This window comes from Lepidochelys kempii, chromosome 9 (genome assembly GCF_965140285.1).
Source record: "Lepidochelys kempii isolate rLepKem1 chromosome 9, rLepKem1.hap1, whole genome shotgun sequence".
Taxonomy (NCBI): domain Eukaryota; kingdom Metazoa; phylum Chordata; order Testudines; family Cheloniidae; genus Lepidochelys; species Lepidochelys kempii.
Window position 1 is genome coordinate 43031762 of NC_136388.1, and position 22097 is coordinate 43053858.

General features: G+C 42.9%; 1 protein-coding gene across 1 annotated transcript in view; it reads left to right on the top strand.

Moving 5' to 3' along the window:
- Positions 1-22097, top strand: part of LOC140917004 (pinopsin) — a 146736-nt gene that overhangs the window by 72806 nt on the left and 51833 nt on the right. The gene's annotated exons all lie outside the window — the stretch shown is intronic.

Here is a 22097-nt window from a genome sequence, read left to right on the forward strand (position 1 = left end):
AATGGATTCTTTCCATTGACTTTAATGGACATTGGAGCCAGTAATTATATATGCATGTTTGCAGAATCAATCCCGCTGTCTACAATGGAAAGCAGAGACTACAGGCTTCCTCAGACAAGTTACATTTCCTCTTGATTATTTAAAATACAACAAAATGAGATTCTGGCACAACCTGAAAATGGACCTTGCAGACACAATGTTGTTTTAAGAGTTATGCAAAACCCCACTAGTTTGAATTGTGGAGTTAGTACAAACTGTTTTGCTTTCATTTCACATTTCTTGATTGCTGCTTTTCCCTTTGGGTTACAATGAATCCAATAATCCAAAGGGGGGGGGATCATACAAGTGCTGAATTTCAACTGCTGTCAAAACAATAAATTGGCCCATATTGACTCGAAACTTGGCCCAGGATTGCTGGTAATATTAGCAAATCTCTCAGTGGATCAGAGCTGAGGTTAGTTTGTAACACCACCAAAATAGGCAGATTGTGCATGCTTTGGGATTTCATGACAGACTTTTTGCACAGTGCTAGATTAACCCTGTGACAGGTTGGATCCCCCTTCTGGGATGCCACCTGATGTATTAGGATTTCACTGAGCCTCCCCTGCTCAATCAGCCTGGGTTCCCTCTCCCTGCTTTGCTGAATTAGGCTCTCTGGCCTCTTGCAGCACACACACACACACAGGTAGGGCCACACCCCACTGCAGATACAGACTGAAGTCAGCTCTGTGTGAAAGGACTCCCCCAGCACTCACACGCACACCCCTTTTGGGGAGATAAACCCAAAATAATACTGTCTTGTGCTGTATAGAAAAATCTGTACAGCGCAAGCTCATAAAAATCTACCCTCTGCCTCAATGTGAAAAGAAATGTGTACATATCTTGCCCTCCCCCATTAGAAATTGCATAAACTGGGTTTATTATGAACAAGAAACAAGTTTATTACCTACCAAAGGTGGATTTTAAGTGAATATAAGAGATAACAGACAGAACAAAGCAGATTATTAAGTAAATGAAACCAAACAGACAAATTAAGCTACTTTTACTAAAGAAATTGGCTACAAATAGTATTTCTCACCCTAGATATTGTTTCAGGCCAATTACAGAAAGTCTTGAAAGGCAGCTGCACTGGTCTCCCTCTTGAGACCTGAGGTATTATTACTCACAAGCTAGACACCCTTCCAGCTTGGGTTCAACCCTTCTCCCATCAATTCAGTTTTTGCTTCCAGGTGTTTTTTCAGTGTTTCTCTGGGTGGGGAGGCAGAGGAGAATCACGATGTCATCACTCCCCTGCCTCATATAGATTTTGTGTAGTGTGGGAACCCTTTGTTTTCTAGTGGAAAGCCACTGGCATTGCAAAAGGGGAGGAGGAGTATCCAGTACCAGGTGACTCAGACCCATGTCTCTGCAGTGTCCATGGGAAGACTAAGCTCTTTCACAGTCCATTGTCTCTGCTAATGGCTCATTAGCCCTGTCTGGCTTTTCCATTGTTGTACCTGAAGCGCTGGTTGGGATGGGGGAGCAGGGGTGGAGAGACACACACCCAAAGTAACACATTTGAAATACAGATACACATTCAGTAAATCATATCATTGGAAAGGTTATCTCACATGAGCCATCTTGCATAAAGTAGATCTGTTATATTATTCATATCATAAGCATATTTTCATAAAGAATATGGAGTGAAACATACAAACCCAACAAGATGTATTACCTTTTTCAGCTCTCCCATGATATGCATCATTGTTTTCAGAAGTTTTTGTCACAGCAACTTGGACATAACTTAGATTGTGAGGATACGCATATCCTCAACTTGTGCAAGATGGCATAGTTCTATTTACTTTCATTCTCCTCTCATTTACACTGGTCTAACTGCATTGACTTCAATGGAGTTAATCCCAATTTAGACCAGTCTAAGACTGACCAGAATCAGGCTCATCATCTTCAGTTTTTAGCATCTAAATGCATCAGTCAAAAGTCTTGCCAGCACCCAGTAGAATAAAGCCTTAGGGACCTTATCTAGCCTTATGTACTTGCACATTCATATTTCTCTTTGCAGTTCTAAATGAGTGCCTTCATTGCCTACTCTGTATTTTGATCTAACTGCATGCCTGATGTGATATGCCTACCTGGATGCATGATATCCCCTATTACATATATACAGCCTTGAGAAAACATTGCCATTGTATCTCTTTATGATGTAGAAAGACAGGACACAGTGAGAATCGAGGCTCTGTTAGCAGAGTTATTTGCACCTTTGATTATGAAACCCAAAACTTCACAAAAGTCAGATGGTTGTGGATTTTTGTCCTGAATCAAAATTAGCTGGGTTTTAGTCACTGAAGCTGACGATGGCACAAGCACAGACGAGGTGAGAGAGGGCAATGCTAATAAGGACAAATTAGAGTCTATGGAGGGAGCTATAAAACATTATTTCCCAGGAAGAACAACTTATACCTTGGCCCTGCAGAAGCTGGACTTCTCATGCTGTGTCCTGTTTCAAAGGAAGCATCACTAATTAGACCTAGTCAAGTTACTGGAAATGGCAGGGAATTACGTAGGTATTGGGAACACAGAGCATGTAGGATGAGAAAGGAGAATAGGGACAATACAGATCCTGTTCCCTTTCATGCTTTCTCAAGGTATTTTCTGACAATGTCGCGTGCTGACGGAGCCAAATTCTACATTACCATTAAGAAGCCCCTCAGCTGTTCAAGTCCAAAAGACATCAGTGTGTGGACTCAAATGAGGACTCAAGTCATCCAACAATATAGACTGTTGCTTAAGACGGCAGAGGATTATCGAGAGTCTCACTCACAAACCAAAAGAGCTCTGTGTAAGCTCGAATGCTTGTCTCTCTCACCATCAGAAGTGGGTCCAATAAAAGGTAGTACCTCACCCACCTTGTCTCACAAACATGTTGGCATTCTGATTTAGCTGCACATGCGGAGAGCAGACACAGGGCTGGAGGCAGACAACACATCAGAGAAATCAGGGCTCTGGGAACCATAAGGTTGACTGTGAAAAGCAGCAGCGTTTCCCTCTCTTGTTATACAAATTATGGGAGCAGGATAAGCCATTTCTGGTCTCTGTCTTTGACCCAGGTGTTTTGTGGCTGTCTGTCAAGGGAAGACTATTAAGAAAGCAGAGCAAAGCAGCAGCAAGTCTTCTGTCCCTAGGAAAGGTCAGGAAGGGTCTGGGATCAAGCACAGGACCCAATGGCAAAATCCTATAAGGTGATGGTTACCCCAGGGCTCTCTATAAATGCCAAAGCTTCTCAACAGGAGCATTCTCATAGATGTCATAAGAACAGCCATACTGGGTCAGACCAAAGATCCATCTAGCCCAGTATCCTGTCTTCCAACAGTGGCCAATGCCAGGTGCCCCAAAGGGAATGACCAGAACAGGTAATCATCAAGTGATCCATCCCATCGCCCATTCCCAGCTTCTGGCAAACAGAGGCTGGGGACACCATCCCGGCCCATCTTGGCTAAGAGCCGTCGATGGACCTGTCCTCTGTGAACTTATCTAGTTCTTTTTTGAACCCTATTATAGTCTTGGCCTTCACAACATCCTCTGGCAAAGAGTTCCACAGGTCCTGGGAAAATGGAAGGTTCAACTGTGGGAGACGAATTCTTCTGTGGACCTGAGGTGACATGCATATATGAACGTAAGGACCACAGGAGATGCTTTGGGCAGGCAAGCTGGCTAGGCAGAAGAACAACGCACTTGCCATTAGCAGCATGCCACACTGTAGAGGTATAGCTTTGAGAAATCACCTTCTGTTCACCTGAATCTCTTGCACAATTTGGAAGTGATGCATCCAGCTCCCCTCTATATCCTGAGTTTATGACATCTGACAATGTCATGGCACTGGGTTTATCCCTGTCTCCTGGTTTGTACAATGTGACTATGCTTTTGCTGGTGTTCTTGAAGAAGGCCAGGAAATTAGAGAAGATGTTTACAATAGCTTGTAAAAATCAGTAGCCATTTAAGCTACTTTTTCTCCAAGCTGGACACCAACCTGCACCTGTTTCCTGCAGAGTGGGCTCTAGTGAAGACTCTCAGGTCATGGCCTGAGCCCCACTGGAGAAAGCCACTCAGTGGTAACTGTGAGGCCATTAGTCAAGTGATCCCTTTCATCAGCCCACTGAAGAAGACTTCTCTTTGGCTTCAGATACAAGCAGCACCAACACAGGTGGCGTGAGGAAGAAGAGTCTCTTCCACATCCTCCTTTCCAAACTAGCACAACGCAGAGCACTGGGCAAGCTGTGCCATTCAGGGGACTGGAGCAGCATTCGCAATATCCCGCATGGTGGGCGGTTCTGAAAGGGAATGACGCTCCTGAGACACAATCCCTTTTAGTGCTTTCCATTGGCCGGTGCAGAGCCACACCACCCTGCAATGTAGGACTCCATATAAATAACACTCTGCCAAGCTGCTGGGTGCGCCTATTCATCGTTACCACCTGTCATATATCTTATGATAGAGCCTAGGGACCCCAATCAAGAACCAGGGCCTCAGTTACTTTATTGTAAAACGCTTGGTGCAAAAAAGGAAGCCCCTGCCTCAGACAGTGCACAACCTGAAATGGTGGGGGCAGGAGGTACCAAAATGAACAGAGAAACAGCTCTGCATTGGCCTCCCTAATGCCAGATGGGCGTGATTTGTAGGCATCATGGCAGAGGTCAGTTTTAAGGAGAGATTTAAAAGAGGATAAGGTAGCAGCTGTACAAATACTGACAGGGAGTTTCTCCTGTGCATGAAGGCTAGCACGGGCAGAAAGCCTGGAGGTAGTTGAGGGGAAGTGGACAGGGAGTTAATCAGTCATTGGCCAGGCAGGATTTACAGCTTGATAACCTAATAGCCCTGATAGACGGAGCAAGATACATGCTGAAGAGCCTTTAGTGTAAAGACAGGAGTGTGTGTGTGTGTGTGTGTGTGTGATGTGGTGTAGCAAGGGGAATGAGTGGAGGGCTATACACAGGTGAAGGCTATATACAGGTGAAGAATTGAAACTCACCTAGGGCCTGATCCAATGGAAAAACTCGAACTGCCTTGAGCGAGCATTGGATTGACCCTTAGTATACGGACAACACAACTTAATTGCAGAATTATTGGATTACAGCCTGCTACTCTCACATTTAAGCAACTGAGCTATTGCTTTACAATGGCTAGGTGAATCCTGGGGAGTCTGGAGTTTCACACACTATTTCCAGATGACAAAACTAGTTTGAATGTGTATACATTCCCCCACATGATTCAAGCATCCGTCTGGGTCAAAAGGTTGTTGTTGTTTTTTTTAAATATAGGTGAAGGGATGCTTGTGCTGCCTGTTATGGAGAGAAATCTACTGACCCCAAAAGTGAGACTGATACAACAAGGTGGCCTATATCTGGGATGTGTATGTCAGTGTATATATAATTTGCTGAATTTCTCTACACTTGATTTTTCAGTCTTTCCTCAGTGGAACACAATCCCAGTGACATTAGAGTTCACATCAAATGTTCAAACTCACAGTACTTGAGCAGATTCAAAGCAAGCCAGAAAAATACAGCCAGCCAGCCAAACATCTCTTTGAAGGAGATTTTCAAAACTAAATAGCGGGATTCATTAGTTAAATTTTAATGAGATTTGGGGGCTAGCGTCACAAATGAATGTAAACACCTACATCCAAAATTTAGATCTTCAAAACCCCTACTAAACTGCTGCCTAGCCCTGTAGGTGCCCACTTTCCCTTGGCACCTATGTTTCTCCCCATAAAGTCCCCAAGATGCCTAAAAATCTGCGATTGGGTGTGTGAACAAGCACCTACATCCAGACGCTCATGCCTAGGCCCCATCAGGGTTCCCAAACTAGACATTCCCTGCCTATCTTGCCTGTGGGGCCTGATCTGGTGGATGTGCTCTGAGGCCACCTAACAGAGGGATGCGTCAAGGATATGGGGTTGCATCTATCACTAACCCGTACTGAGAGCAGGGCCTGCGGAGGCCTGGAGGGCAGGTTGTGGTACCGGAGGCTGGTGGATTCAGGGAGCTGATTTACAGCAGGCATATACAAGACTCTATCATGCTGAGGGCAGGTGCCTCATGACCCTGGGTACCCTTGGGAAGTGTCACAAGGGGCGGGGATTAGGCCACACCCTGCTCCTCAATATTTCCTGCTGGCTGTCTCAGGTGGCTCCCCTCTCAGCAACCTGGCTTTTGTGGATCCCATTAGGTATCTCTCTCCTCTCATGCTTCTGGGCACCTCCACTAGGTAGCAGGGTGCTTAAACTTTAGGTGGTGCAGCGCTCAGTCTAAATCCCCTTTGTCAATGTAGCCTGCATGGCTAAAACGCTAGGCAACTATGACAATCTCAACCATTGCATCCAGTGGATTACTCATTAATTACCATGAAATATATACTTTGGTATTGTATAGTAGCAATGTGGTAATTAGGGACGTCTTATATATATTATATACACAGACATACAGGAGATAAACAATATCAAAATAGGACCTACCTAGCTGCATATACAACTGGCCTCTGTTAACACCCATTTTTATTGCCTGTTACCTTGTCCTCTTTCCCCCAACCTTCCGACTGATTGTTATACCAACTGTTACATCTCATATTGAATGAGACCGTAAGCTCTCCAGGGCTAAGACTATCCTTCTACTCTGTGTTTGTATGGTACCAAGCACCACAGCCCCCAATCCAGATCCTACGTCGTGCCTAGTGACCCAACTGTAGTAGAAATCATCATTAACACATCACTGTAGCAATTCCCCAAGCGCTGCCGTGGTTGGATTTTATGAAACCAGGGACCGTGCTTGCACTAGAATGTGCAGCACCTGCTTTTCTGACTTGATGTGCCTGGTGCAGCTTAGATTGAGTCGTGACTAATTACAATTATCTTAATGCCACATTTTGTGCCATCACATACTGTAGAGCACATCTGTATACAGCATTCCGAGAAATGTGGGAAACAGGACCTATATTTTCAAATAGTTGAGGGGTGGGGTTCAACATGAGACCCCTTAAGGGGACCCAATTTTCAGAAAGTACAGTCTACTTTTCCTCTGAAAAATCAGGCCCCTTTAAGATGCCTCAAGTTGGGTACCCAAAAAATTACAGCAGCCTGGATCACGAGTATCTTTCCCCATACCTGGATAAAGCCATTCTATTGATTTACTTCCTCTTTTTGTTAAAAATTCCCATTTAAGCGAGCTACCTCATTGTAACCTTACAGGAATTAGTACCAAGTGGAATTAGAGCACAATCAATCAATCAGTTAGCTGCTGCCTAATGTTTCTCTTTGCAGCTGACAAAGGAGCTACTCCACTACATTATTCGTTGAATTCCAAACAAGAGAGAAAACATAGCCTACAGAAGAACCACCTGATATTGCTTTTAAACCCTTGGTCCTCTGTACCTCACTTGTGCTCCCAGGAATGCCTAGTACTACTGTATTAAAAAGGACAGAGGTTAGACGAGCTGGACATTGTCTTACTTGGAGGAAGTTGTTTATTCTCCAAATGCAATACTTAAGGACAAGCTGGATTTAGAACATTGCTTGAAAGCTCATTTTGTCTGCTCTAGCTGTCTCTAGATACTTGCCTCCATAAGATGGATTTGGTTGATAAAGTAGCAGTTGCCAGTAGCCAAAGACTGTATATTGAAGATAAATCAGTCATTTGGAGGCTTAAACTAAATTTTAAGTATCTTTACTTTGTGAGGGAGAGAGAGGGAATGCCAAGGGTGTGTGTGTTTGAAGGGCGGGGGGAGAACTTGTTGTGAGAATATGCAATAAGGATCATACAGCCTAAGGCCTGACCCTACAAGCTGCTGAATTCAGGCATAGCCCTGTACCAGCAAGGAGTCTGTGAACAGGTCAACTTACCACTGATGTCTCTGCATGGCACAGTAACTCTCTCTCCACTGGGGGGGTCTCCTGACAGTTGCTGCTCAACCTCTGCGGTAGCCTGCCTCTTCCTGTGACTTGGCCCTCAAGCCAGGTCACTCCAAAGTCTCTCCCCGTCCAGGGTAATCCATTAACAACAAGCCAGGGAAATTAACGCAGATAAACTGAGTTAGTGAGAGATAGAGGGAAGACACTCTCTGGGAAGGGCTGTATGGGAAGCTCCTAGCTTCAGCCAGACCTTTTCTCAGGGACTGAAGAAGTATTCCCTTCCCTGGTCTGCCCACAAGTGAACTTCTCTGCTTCCCTTTTAACTCCTCCTCCATCCTGTCCATGTCTTGCAGGTATAGTGGGTCAGAGCTGGCTGAGTCCAGAGCAGCTCCTTAACCCCCTGTTATCCAGTGCAGTGTTTGTACACCCTGTCAAAGTCCCATTGACATAAACAGAGTTCCACACCAACACAAGGATCTTTCTCCCTTGAGCAGCTTGGAGGATGAAGGCCTAAGGCGATGATTCAGCAAGGTCCTTAAGCATATGCCTAACTTTAAGCAAGGGAGTAGTCCCACTAACTTCAATGAGATTGCACACATCATTAAAGCTGGGCACATGCTTAAGTTCTTTGCTGGACTGGGGCTGAAAAGAGGGAAATAAAATAGTGGATTATTTAATTTCACAGTGGATATTGTGATATTTTGTCATATCATATTTTCAAAATATTGCTCTTTGACGATTTGGGTTTCCTCAAAGAAACTATTTTTTAAGACTGTTGAGCATTTTTTGAGACCACATACAAGATTAAACGTTTGTAGGTGTTAATTTTTGTTTTGATTTGATTTCCATTAACCTATAAAGTGAACACTTAGAAAAGGTACTGGAAAGAAAGACTGAAAGAGCTTTACACAAAGGAGGTGAGTGACATTACCCCCATTTTATAGATGGGGAAACTGAGGCACTGGGCAGGGAAGTGACTTGGTCAAGGTCACCCAGCAGGACAACAGCAGAACCAAGAATTGAACCCACATCCCCTGAGTCCCAGTCCATGCCCTATCCACCAGGCCACACTGCCTAGATATCTAGCTCAATTTCTTCTTGATAAGAACAAGCACATATGGGACAATACACATTTCTTAGTGCTGTTTAAAAAAATGAATAGGAAAAAAAACAGCACAGCCATCAGAATCAAAACACTAAGTCCTCTGGCTGAATCAAGATCACTCACACTGAAGGGCCATAGGTAAAGCCATGACCCTGCAATGTGTGGAACTCCTGCTGTACTCAGTGGGATTTCCACCCATGCATAACCAGACCCTAATTAGGAACAACATGCCACTGAGCCTGATCCAAAGCCCAGAGAAGTCAAAGGGAGTCTTTCCCTTGACCTCAAGGGGTTTTGGATCAGACCCATTGTCGATCTTTCAGCCCATATCTAATCAGCCCTGAGAAAGGTCTCATACTAGGTAGCTAAAGCAGACAATGGTTTGATACGGTGTAGGCTAAACAGTGAGTAAATATTGATTAGTCTGGCACATTTAAGCTGAGTTTCTATGACGTACTGGTAAACTATTTGTTCTGTTGTCTCTACTTGCAAAATTTCTTTAATCAAACTGTTCCTTGTTTCAAAGTTTGAAGAAGCTTTTTTAACTCACTCACCGGGGCTATCTAACACTTACATCATAGATAACAGGAATCCTTTTAGACACATGAACCACTCTCACACAACAGAAGAGCGACATGGACTGTGGATGCGTGAAGATGAGCATCAGTAGCTCACTGTCATTAGAAAATGCAAGATTGCTCAGTAACAGAATGAGCCCAGCTTCTTCTGAGGGACCCATCTTTAGACCTCAAGCGAATTCATGAAATATGGGAGCCATCTTTAAACCATCTAGGCCACACGTGCTGCCTCCTGCTGCTCTCCCTTCCCACCTCATTCTCTCATCCCTGCTTGTCTGTAATGTCTTGTTTCCCTCTTTTCATCTCCTAATATAATATTGTAATTAACTGACAAAGATGGTAACCCATGATTCAGCTGCTCCGTGTGTGTGTGGGCAGATAGATATTCTGTGACTGCATCCAGTCTAATGGCTTGCTTTCATAAATAATTTAGCTATTTCCTTTGAAGTCTACTTTAAAAAAATGCGGTTAGAGTGAAAGATGAGACAATATCCTTGCTTTCATCTAAACACGTAGGGGCATTATACTGCCCTGCTCTGCCCACAGAACTCCCGTTATTGTCAGGGGGACTCAACAGCTCCCAGGGGAGTTTAACCCTGTGAGCAGTGGCCTGAGCCAGCAAGCGCTTAAATACATGGGTAACTTTAAGCAAGTGAACATTCCATTGACTTCAACAGGATGAATCCTGTGCTTAAATTGAAGCATGTGCTTGAGTGGTTTATTGGTCTGGGTGAGAATGGCCAGCAGCTTGTAGAATCAAACCCCAGACATATCTTGATATGCAAACAATGCTATGTGGACTGCACTATAAGTGCTCAGAAATCAGACATCACATAACCAAGTCATAAACTTCTAATACATTATGTGAGTAGAAAGAAGGCTAAATTGCTTTGCGATGTGACTTCAGTCCATTATTAAAGTATCTTCTCATTAGTGAGCAGTGGTTCCCATGACAATCTCTTTCTCGCTTTAAGAATCGTACGCGGCATAGGTTCAGAATTAAAAATAAAGTAGCAAAGGAATCTAGTCAAAACCCCAGCGGGAGACAACTGATGGTTTTCATTCTGAGTGTTTGCAGAGATTCCTGAACTTTTTTTTCATCTAAAAACTAACTTCACTGAGACACATCTGAACATCACTGTAAGTTTACATCACTGTCCAATAGATAGGGTCCTACCAATTCACAGCCATGAAAAACACATCACGGACTGTGAAATCTGGTCTCCCCCCCATGAAATCTGGTCTTTTGTGTGCTTTTGCCCTATACTATACTGATTTAATGGTGGAGACCAGAGTTTCGTCAATTGGGGGACCTGACCCAAAAGGAAGGTCAGGGCGGGGGGAGGGTCACAAGGTTATTTGGGGGTGGGGGGTCACAGTATTACCACCCTTACTTCTGCGCTGCCTTCAGAGCTAGGTGTCCGGAGAGTGGTGGCTATTGGCCGGGCGCCCAGCTCTGAAGGTGGCGCCCTGCCAGCAGCAGCGCAGAAGTAAGAATGGCAATACCATACCATGCCACTCTTATTTCTGTGCTGCCTTCAGAGCTGGGCGACCAGAGAGTGGCAGCTGCAGACTGAGAGCCCAGCTCTGCAGACAACAGTGCAGAAGTAAGGGTGGTAATATCATACCATGACAGCCTTACTTCTGCGCTGCTACTGGTGGTGGCTCTGCCTTCAGAGCTGGGCTCCCAGCCAGCAGCCGCCGCTCTCCAGCTGCCCAGCTCTGAAGGCAGCGCCGCCGCCAGCAGAAGTAAGGGTAGCAGTACTGCAAACCCTCCCGCCCACCTACAATAATCTTACGATTCCCTCACACAGGTGTGAAAGTAACTGAGGACACTTACCGGTACGGGGCCGTGGCGGCTCCAGCCCCCGGAAGGAGCGGGGCCTCGGGTGGAAGGGCAGGGCTGGGGGGGTCAGGATCCCCCAGCAAGCCCTTCCAGGCTGCCTGGCCCATGCCACCCGGGGCTCCTGTGTTGATTTAAAGGGCCCGGGGCTCCGGCCGCCAGTGTTAGGAGTTTTGAGCTTACAGTATATGGACCATCAGAAATACTGTCCTCATTTTATGTCAGTGTTTATTCCACTGTGAAAAAGCAGCTATTTTTCCTTTTAGCAGTGTGTCACAGTGCATCAGTGTAGTGCGGGGAGAGATGTGGAGGCAGACTGCCACGTGACCTAAATGTTACCTGGTAACAAACCCACACAAAATCTTCATATGCTCATAAGCTTCTCAACCGATTTCTCATGCTTAGTCTCAACACAGAATGAATTTGGTTTGGAAAGGAACCAAGAACACATTTTGTCGTTTCTTGAGTTGCTTGAATGAAGGGGGGGAGAAAGATATATGTTTCCTTTATTAAAATTTATTTGGAAATTTTTCCAGTGGTTGGTTCACTTGAAAAAAGTTTGGGTTTTTAAACTTCAGATGTGAACCATTCAGAATGGAGCTGGAGTTTTTGCCTCATCTGAATAAATCTGGGTTTGAAATAAAGTTTGAAAAAAAAGGGTGTAGGGGCTTTTCAAGGGCCCAGCGCCCACAATCAGAGGCAGATTTCAGAAGAGCCGCTCACATGTAGGGCCTGAAATAAAGGCCAGATTTTCAAGAGTGCTTAGCATGCAGCCTTTGTTTACTAGTACAAACACACCCTGGATCATGCTTCTGAGCATTCAGGTTTGTTTCTTTGAATCTGTACTGAAGACGACATCAAAATCTTACACCTGTACTAGGGATCATCATACAGACTGGTATTTTCAAAGGTGACTGAAGAAGTTAGGTACCCATCTCTCATTGACTTTCAAGGTAATATGAGTGCCTAACTCTCTTAGGAGCCTTTGAAAATTCCAGCCACAATGCATAACCTTATATAAAGTGTTTTTGTTTTGTTTTTCCAAAAAAATTTCCTGGCCCAGTTTGTCCCCATTCCTCTCCCTTATACAGACTGATCATTTTTAAAGGTTGCCAGACTATGGCAGAGACATTTTACAGAGCATGAACTCAAGAGAACTTTAATGAAATGCGTAAACATTAAACAAGACACATGAGACATAATTTTGAAAGGAGTTCTCCCCATAGATAAACAAATGGGCATACTCTTAAACCATTTAAAATACTGCTGTATATAAACAAATTATTGATACTGTTGGGTGTGCTTCACGAATATTTCCCTACTACAAATGGAAATATTTTGATTCACATTTTTATTGGCATCAGAGCTATGATCCACTGCAATCATTTTTTAATCCTGGGTGATCATCAAAAAAAGAAAAAACATTCCTAAATTCCATTTAGGAATCAAGATTTTATGAAATACTTTGTTTTAGTGACGTTTCCACCTTTAAGTACAGGTATGCATCACCTTTCTGAAGCAAGGTTTTATAAAATAACCTCAAGGTAACATCTAGAATGCAAAGATGGACTAAAACATCAATTCCAATATTACCCACACAGCACTTGCACATTGGTGAGTTTCAAACTCTCATCAATGCAATTAACAGTGAGGCGCTATAGGAGTCTATACTATGATGAGTGTTGAATATATATTTATTAGAGACCTGGAAAAGTGTCGTGAGCAGTGAGATGGCAAAATCCATATACAACACACTTATTTAGGTTATTTAGGAGACGAGCATGAGCAACTTCAGAGGGACTTAACCCTGCTAAGTGAATGAACACTATGATGACCGATTGAATGCAACATTGGCAATCCTGCAATCAGTCCAGGTACTGAACTCAGTGAAATCCATGTCACAGTTCATAGCATCTTACCTATTGCTTCTTCCTCCAACTTTTCTCTTTTTCTTTGCATTTCCATCTCTGTTGAGCCTGGGAAGGGTAAATATGACACACTTGAAGGATAAATATAGTTCTTAAACCAGAAATAACTCTATGACAGGTGCCTTTCATCCTGATTGACCAGCAGAGCTATTGCCACATGCTGGCCCCTAATACTCTTTAATTTTCATGTGTAGATATGACAGCTCTTTAAATCAGATTACAGTTGCTGCTGATCAGGGCTGATGTTTGGTTAATGTGAAATGCCCTTGTGTTAGGTCAAGCAGGAGCCCAACTAATAATTTGTCTTTTAAGAAAGCTTTGGTTGCATATTGCAGAGAAGCAGGGCTTCCACATGAAGGCCTTGATTCTGCTACAATTGAAGTAGTGACAAAATACCCACTGACTTTAAGGGTGCAGGATCAGGATCAATTCCCCATCATTGAGAAAAGTTATTCTTTAGCCTCTTCTTTCCCTTCAGCTCAGGTGGTGGTTTTGAGAACCACTGCTCTGCAATATGTGCAGTAATCACACTCTAACTGTCCCATCAAACTAAAGTGGAACAAAATTCAGAGTTTCCATCCTTCAGACATGTCAACATTCGTTTGTGTCCTGAAGTGGGACTAGGAGTTTAAATGCCGACAGTTTATGTGGAAAGGAAATTCTGAATTTTTTTTTTATTTGGAAACATCAAAATGTTTCATTTCAACAAACAAAACTTTGACATTCCCCAAATAGGACTGTTTTGATTCACTTTTTGAACTGTATTTCCCTATTGCCTTATGAGAGTTGTAGTTCCAGTCCCCATTCTCTCCTTTGGCCCAGGCTCTCTGGAGGACTACCTATCCCATAATGCATTTTGTCCAAGTGGTGGATCATGCAGAGTCACATGACTATTTATTATGAAAGAGGTAGTCCAGTCAGGGAGCCTGGGCCAAAGGAGAGAATAGGGACTGGAATGAGATCTTCCATAATAAACAGAATCATGTGACTCTGCATGATCCACCACTTGGACAAAATGCATTATGGGAGAAGTAGTCCTCCAGAGAGCCTGGTCCATAAGAGAGAATGGGAGCTGGAACACAACTCCCATAAGCCAATATTACATAAGTAAATGAAGGATTAAAGATTTTTTTAACCGATTCCAAATTAAATATTTTGGATCAAATGAAATATTCTGATTTGGGTCAAACCAACCCCAAATGAAATATTTCAGTTATATTTTCCTGACAGAAAATTGAACATGTTTGGCAAATCAAAATTTTTCATAGGAAATTTTGAGTTTGCAGAAACTGCATTTTTGGTCAGAAAATCATTCAGATGGGAAATTCCCGATCAGCTCAATATGAAACATTAAGCACCTGATTTTTCTACCCTTAGGGCTCTGACCTGCAAGGTACCAAGCAGAGTAACTCTGAACGTTCCCTTGTGTGGGGGGTGATATTCCTGCTCCCCTCATTCTGGGTTGTGGTTACAAAACACAAACAAGCCTTGTGAGAGGCTGGCATAGTGGTTCACAAACCTACATGACATACCACAGATTCACACACATCGTAGTATACTGGTACTTCAGGTCTTGAAGGGGCACTGTTTCAAGTTATGCCTTTTGTTCTGAGACAAGAAGCTCTGGGATTATTTACATGTAGACAAACTAAGCCAAAATAGGCAACAATATTTCTATTTACAGGGAGCTAAGAGTAGTAGATAGTTGGGAGAGCTCGTTGAAATTTGTCATCATGAAATAGCTTTTTTTTCAAAAATGGAAATTTTTACCAAAAAAGTATTTTTTCCTCAGCTAAACCCCAACACCAAAACGAAATCAGTATTTGTTTTTTCCCTTTTCCCCCTCATCTTTTCTCTCCATTTTTCATTGGCAAAACAGAAGAAGGGAATGGAAGTGCGGGAGGAAGGATGACCAAAAACAAGTTTTTATCCAAATTTCAAAACCCGCAGATTGAAAATTATTTAGAAATGTATCAATATTTCAGTGACTCCTCCTTCCCATTCTTCCACTGTCTCTAGTAATTAGGGGCAAATATTCTTCTTCTCCAATACAATTAAATCTGTGCACTAACACAGTTCATTCACATAGTCCTAGAAGACATAAAACATAATTTAGGCAAGATGAGGTGCCTGGTTGTTTTCTGCTCCTTTCCTCCCCCCAGTTTCAAGAATTTACACCCTGGTTTTAAAGCATGCATAAGCATTATGCTATTTTCTTGTGCACACAATAAAAAGCTGTATTTTTAATTCTGCCTTACTTCTCTTTTGCTTTTAAATTTACCTTTCCATCATTTCTTCCTCTTTTTCTTCCTCCAACCACAATTTAACATCCTTCCTCCTACCAGGAGTCAGACCCAACGGTCTTTTACGGTATTATTATCAACATTTTCCTGTTGCATATATTAGCTGTGAGCAAAGGGCTTAACTGATGGAGAGGTATATTAGCACTTATAATTATGGGAATCCACCTTTAGGGGACAACAATCTGGAAAAAGGGGTAAACAGTGAGGTGGCAAAATTTGCAGATGATACAAAACTATTCAAGATAGTTAAATCCCAGGCAGACTGCAAAGAGCTACAAAATGATCTCACAAAACTGGGTGACTGGGCAACAAAATGGCAGATGAAATTTAATGTTGATAAATGCAAAGTAATGCACACTGGAAAACATAATCCTAATTATACGTATACAATGATGGGGGCTAAATTAGCTGTTACCACTCAAGAAAGAAATCTTGGAGTCATTGTGGATAGTTCTCTGAAAACATCCACTCAGTGTGCAGCGGCAGTCAAAAAAGCGAAGAGAATGTTGGGAATCAGTAAGACAGGGATGGATAATAAGACAGAAAATATCATATTGCCTCTATATAAATCCATGGTACACCCAAACCTTGAATACTGCGTGCAGATGTGGTCGCCGCATCTCAAAAGAGATATTTTGAAATTGGAAAAGGTTCAGAAAAGGGCAACAAAAATGATTAGGGGTATAGAATGGCTTCCATAGGAGGCGAGATTAAAAGGCTGGGATTTTTCAGCTTGGAAAAGAGGTGACTAAGGGGGGATATGACAGAGGTCTATAAAATCATGAGTGATGTAGAGAAAGTAAATAAGGAAGTGTTATTTACTCCTTCTCATTATACAAGAACAAGGGGCCACCAAATGGAATTAATAGGTAGCAGGTTTAAAACAAACACAAGAAAGTATTTTTTCCACACAAATGCACTGTCAACCTCTGAAACTCTTTGCCAGAGGGTGTTGTGAAGGCCAATACTATAACGGGGTTCAAAAGGGAGCTAGATAGATTCCTGGAAGATAGCCATTGATGGACCTATTAGCCAGGATGGGCAGGAATGGTGTCCCTAGCCTCTGTTAGCCAGAAGCTGGGACTGGGTGACAGGGCATGGATCTCTTGATGATAACCTGTCTGTTCATTCCCTCTGAGGCACCTGCCATTGGCCCCTGTCAGAGGACAGGATACTGAGCTTGATGGACATTTGGCGTGACCCAGTATGGCTGTTCTTATGACAACCTGCCTAGTTGTTCTCCTAGCAGAAACACAAAGCGTTAGGGAGATAAAGTATCTTGACAAAAGAGATAGAGTTTACAAATCTGAACTGTCAACATGTCATGACTCGTGACATTTACATGACCATCGATGCCAATTTCCCTGAAGCCAAACAAACAAGACAGGCAGCCATTTGGATAGGAGCTGGAATTATGTACAGTCTTTGTGTACTGCCTCATTTACCAAGGCAGGTTGGAGACCCAGCTGTCTATCTCACTGTTGAACCTGCTCTGAGCATTCAGAGTTTCAAAAGCTCTCAGCGTTGATCTAACTTTGCCACCATTGCGGTAAATGGGAGCAGAGTTAGACCTTTTAGCACATTTGAAATGCAGAACCAGGAAACCCCTTACAAATTTAAAGTGAAAGCTTGTAATTTTAAGCACATTTTTCAATACACCACAGGTTCCTGGCACCTTTGCTTCTCCCCCTCACTACTGGGGCTAGTTCAGCTCCTGAGCCCTGAGGGCTGCTCTAACTCATGTCTGCCTGCCTGTGGCCCCAACAACAGATTGTTCTGGGACATGAAGATTATTGTTCTGGGCCCAGATAGGAGCTAGATTAGGAGCCACTCAGCTGGTTCTCCACCACCCAGGGATTCCCTCTACACAGGGCAAGGTTCTGGCCACGTCACATCTTACAGAAATACCACATTGGGCTAAATCATAAGTTTGTAAGTCAGCCCAAAACAAAGGGCTGCCCTTGGAGCAGCCAGGAGGAAGTTCAAGGAGTCAGTACCTCCCTCCTACAGCTTCAGAGAGAGAATAAACTTCACCACATCTAGCATCACAGCATATACCCCCCAGTGCACCAGTGTGACAGGCACTGGGCATATTGCAGGGACTGAGTCAAGACTCCTCCCACTCCCAACCCTGCCTCTTCTCATCCACTTGTCCAAAGTGGGGGAGGGGGGGGAATATAGTGGCTCTGCAGAGCCTTCCCCCTCCCAGGGCAGAAAAAGCAAGGTGTGCCATACTAGTGCAAAGGTATAACCTTATACCCTCTTCTGCTCCTTTGTCACCAGTGCACAGGACAGGCCATGACTACCCCCTTATCCAGAAACATGATTAAAGAATGGAAAGTATGTGGAATACAATCAAATTATGCTTCTTAAACCTTTTGCATGATCTTACTACTTGCAATTTTAATTGTGCATCCATCACATGGCATTAACAGAGCCTTTTACATTTAATTTCCTCCATGTTTTGAAAGTTAGGTGTGATGCGGAGGGGAGAGAGAACTTTCTTGTGCTTACTAGCTTTTAAGTGATCCCATTTAAGCTTTAAAGCTCACAGCTTATTGATGGGAACAGAGAAATGGAGGGATGATCTCTCATCTGTGCTACTCTTAAATGTTGCCTCCAGAGACAGTTTCCTGCAAGACTGGGTTACCAGCTCAGCAGCATATCACAATATGGAGACAGTGTGGTTAACTTCCTCGTTAATGAAAGCTTCCAGTTTGCGGAATGCCACAAAAAATGCCGATTAACCCTTGAATTCATAAGATTGTAATATGGTGTTTGTATCTGGAATTTACTCCTGTCCCTGCTGTTAAGACAGTTTGCTGATGGAACATTTCAGTGAGACAGATCTCCATGCAAAGGATGCCAGTAGTAACCCTGGACCTGCCAAGTCCCTGGGCTTTTCTCAGCTGAGAAGTAAAAGGCCTCTAACGCACCCTGAAAAGCAATCCACCTGCGGGGATGGGTGTGCATGTAAGGATCTTCAGAAGCAGCTCCCTTTGTGAGTGTGAGGCCTTAAGCCTTGAAGCCCTAATCCTGCAATGAGATGCTCACAGTCACCCGTGTGGAGTCCCACTGAAGATAAAGGGATGCTGTGGGATCCATTCAAGTGGATATCATTGAAGGAAGGGGCCTTGCTAAACTAAGAGGGGGCTCCTGCTCCAGTGACACTGAATGCAAAATTCATTGACTACAATGGGACTAGGCTCTGGCCCCAAAGCAAAAATGTATTACGCTGGTGAACATGTTGATGTGCAGGACCCTACATTACTCTGAGGGGTCTCTTCTTTCCTCTCTGACTTCCAGATCTGATTTTTACCTTTCACTCTCTTACAAAACATTGCAGTTGCTTCTCTCAGCACTGCAGGGCCGAGCTGACCTGCTTCACACTTGACTTATAATAGCTAGTTCATGAAGCAGTTCAGATTAGTCTTGGCAAGCAGAATGGGGTTCAGTCAGTATACTTGGCAAACCTATTCAAGCATTTCCTTGTCTTCTGTCCTGAGGTAGCAAAGTTCTGAATGATTTTGTAGGATCAAAATACCTGATATACACTAGCATTTTTTTTTATTTGATCATTTTTGCACCAGAGAAGGTAAGGAGTAAATCAGGGTAAAATGAATGTGTTTTCAGTCTTGAATACAGTAAACCAAGTTGTAAGGCTTGGCTTGTTCCTTGAGAAGGGCTGTATGTCTATCAGGCTTTGCTTCTGTCAAGCTTAGCAGGTCCCTTACCATGTTCTAATGCATTCAGTAAGCCTGGCACTAAAGTACAATACATTGTGAATATTGGCATCTACAAATTACAGCCTGAACTTGTAACCAGTGTGAGCCACTCTAACTTGAGTTAGAGTACTAAATAGCCTTCAAGCCACTGCAATGACTTGATCCTTGCCTTTAGAGTGCAAATGAAGTTTTAGATTGCTAACAACATATATCAATCTAATTGTCAGTTCAAAAACCTACTGCACTCTGAGGTAAATTCTGATGGAATGTGTGTCCTGAAACTATATTACATTTTTAAGAAAAAAAGACTAGAATCATCCATTTCTTGCATGTCTTAGAATGGTTGTTAGCATAGACTAATCATAGTTGCACACTACAATTATAGTATTTAAGCATGCCTAACAGTGATTCCTTTTTTAGAAACAATGTCACTAGGCAACAGATTAGGTTTCAAAAAAGAAATGCAAAAAATCCCAAAGTGGGATCAGACCTTTAGCTGGTGTAAATTTATCTGGTTCCATAGATTTCATGGCACACCTGAGGATCTGGCCAAGTGCCTTCATTTGGTTTAATATCAGTAGAACCCCTATTGTAACAAACTGATTGAGGACTAAGGAGTTCTATTTTAAGAACTTTTCTAATTTAAGGCTCTCTTAAAATCACCATAGGTATGTCACACAAGTTGTGGTATGGGGCACTGCATCACTTTCTTCTTGTCCTTCACACCACTACAAAGCAATTTCTAATGCACTGGAGACATCAACATATGAAGGGATATTAACTTGTTCTTCATTGACATCACTTTCACACCCACCCACGCCCCTTCCTGTCAGGAAAAATGGTCCATATAACTAGTTGTTCATAAGGTTGGTGTTCCAAAATAAATAAATAAATAAAAATGGAGGGTCCACTGTAGTTACAGGGTACATTTCATGGAGAGATGCATTACTCATGTTTGTGGCTCCCATCATCAGTGGAAGTTACATGGCTAAATGTCTGTGCCTCATCTGGAAAATATACACCAATAAGTAACAAAATATTTTTTTCCCCTCGAGGTGGTGAAGATTTATTGTTGACAGAGGAAGAAACTGATTTATTGTGTAAAAAAGTTTGAGAGGTCCATGGGATGGGCTTGATTTTAGTCTGTAGCTATGAGCTAGGGCAGTTTCAGGGGATGTTTGTACTCGACACAACTAAGCAGCACCTCTGCTGCTACCATGACTATGCTAATATTTATACTAAAGCTAGCTGAATGAGAGCTAGAGCAAGTATGTGTATGCGAGCTGGGAAACACCACCCTGACTCCTAGTGTAGATGTAGCCTATGTCTCATTAACCTTACCTAATCTGATCAAGGCAGCAGCTGTGTGAAGGTTGAACAGTGTCTGCTCATTCACATAGGGATGAGAGACTAATGAGGGATGGAATTTGTCGCCAGTGGATTCAGAGGGGCAGGGCTGTCCGATGTGGAGGTGTGAGATCCAAAGGATTAGAGGAAAATCTAGAACAGGAATTTGTTATGATTTTTTTTGGGCGGGTGTACAACAGGACAGTTATCAATAGGGAACTAAGCAGTACAGGGAACCGGTGGCTTTTTGAATGGGTGTTGGGAGTCTACGGGAAGGGTTATTAGATGTACAAAAAATGGGGAGGTTTATCATCTGGTCCCAAGTGACAGAAGAGAATTTCAATCATGCTAAGGTGAGACACCCCTGGAGTTCCTGTTTATCAGGTTTAAGTTAATCATCTTTCAATTTTGATAGACTGAGTAGAAGCATCTGATCTACTTTGCCAGAGCTATAGGCTTAAAATATAAACCAAAGTAAATAAATAAAAATAAATAAAATAAAAAAATGCTTTGGGGGGATTTAAATCTCATTTTACTATAAGCAGGAAAACTGGCTTAATCACTTGAGATTTCTCATTAAAAAGTACTTAAGCAACAATGGTGTGGTTAACTGCATCATTCAAATCTTGTCGGGTCTCATCCAGAGCTTATCGCAGTCTATAATTTTTATATCCTCTTTTAACTCAGTTGCCTGTGATCAAATACACTTTAGAGCAGTCATAGTCTTCAGCTCAAAAACTGCACTGTCAAGATATGCAGTCCAGTAGCAAAGAAAAATGGATCTTGAGTACAGCATATCCAGAATGAACTGTCTCATTTCTTACAAGTTTGTACATCATTCCAGCAATGGCAATAGAAAATGATACAACGTCCCCTGGCCTGGAAGCAATGATGGGAAAGTAGTAGGGATCCCTTTTCAATCAGTACTACACTATTAGTACAAGATTGATTCTATGCTGGTGGGACTGCAAAGCTTTAGAACTGACCACTTGTGATCCTTTTCAAAGGCCTTCTACTCGCCACAGATGGAAATGGCCTCAAGCCCCTAAAAATGTAAGCCAGTGTAATTCTGTTGAATTAGTGAAGTCAATGGAGCTTTGCAGACTTACACCAACCGATGACTGAGCCCATTGGAGTGCTAGCTGGGGTACCCCAGTCAAATTCCAAGTAGGAAAATTGCATTGCGCCTCTCTAAAATTACCCCTGTACATCCATCCACTCCAGATGAAAGTATTTTCCAGGTCCTAGCAGTTTAGCATTGTTCTATGCTGCCAACATTTGCCCAGTTCTGCCCTGAGAAGGCTGCATTTCAGTAGTTAGTTGTGTTCCCCATCTCCATGCACTTACAGATGAGCAGTTTGCATCTTTTCCTAT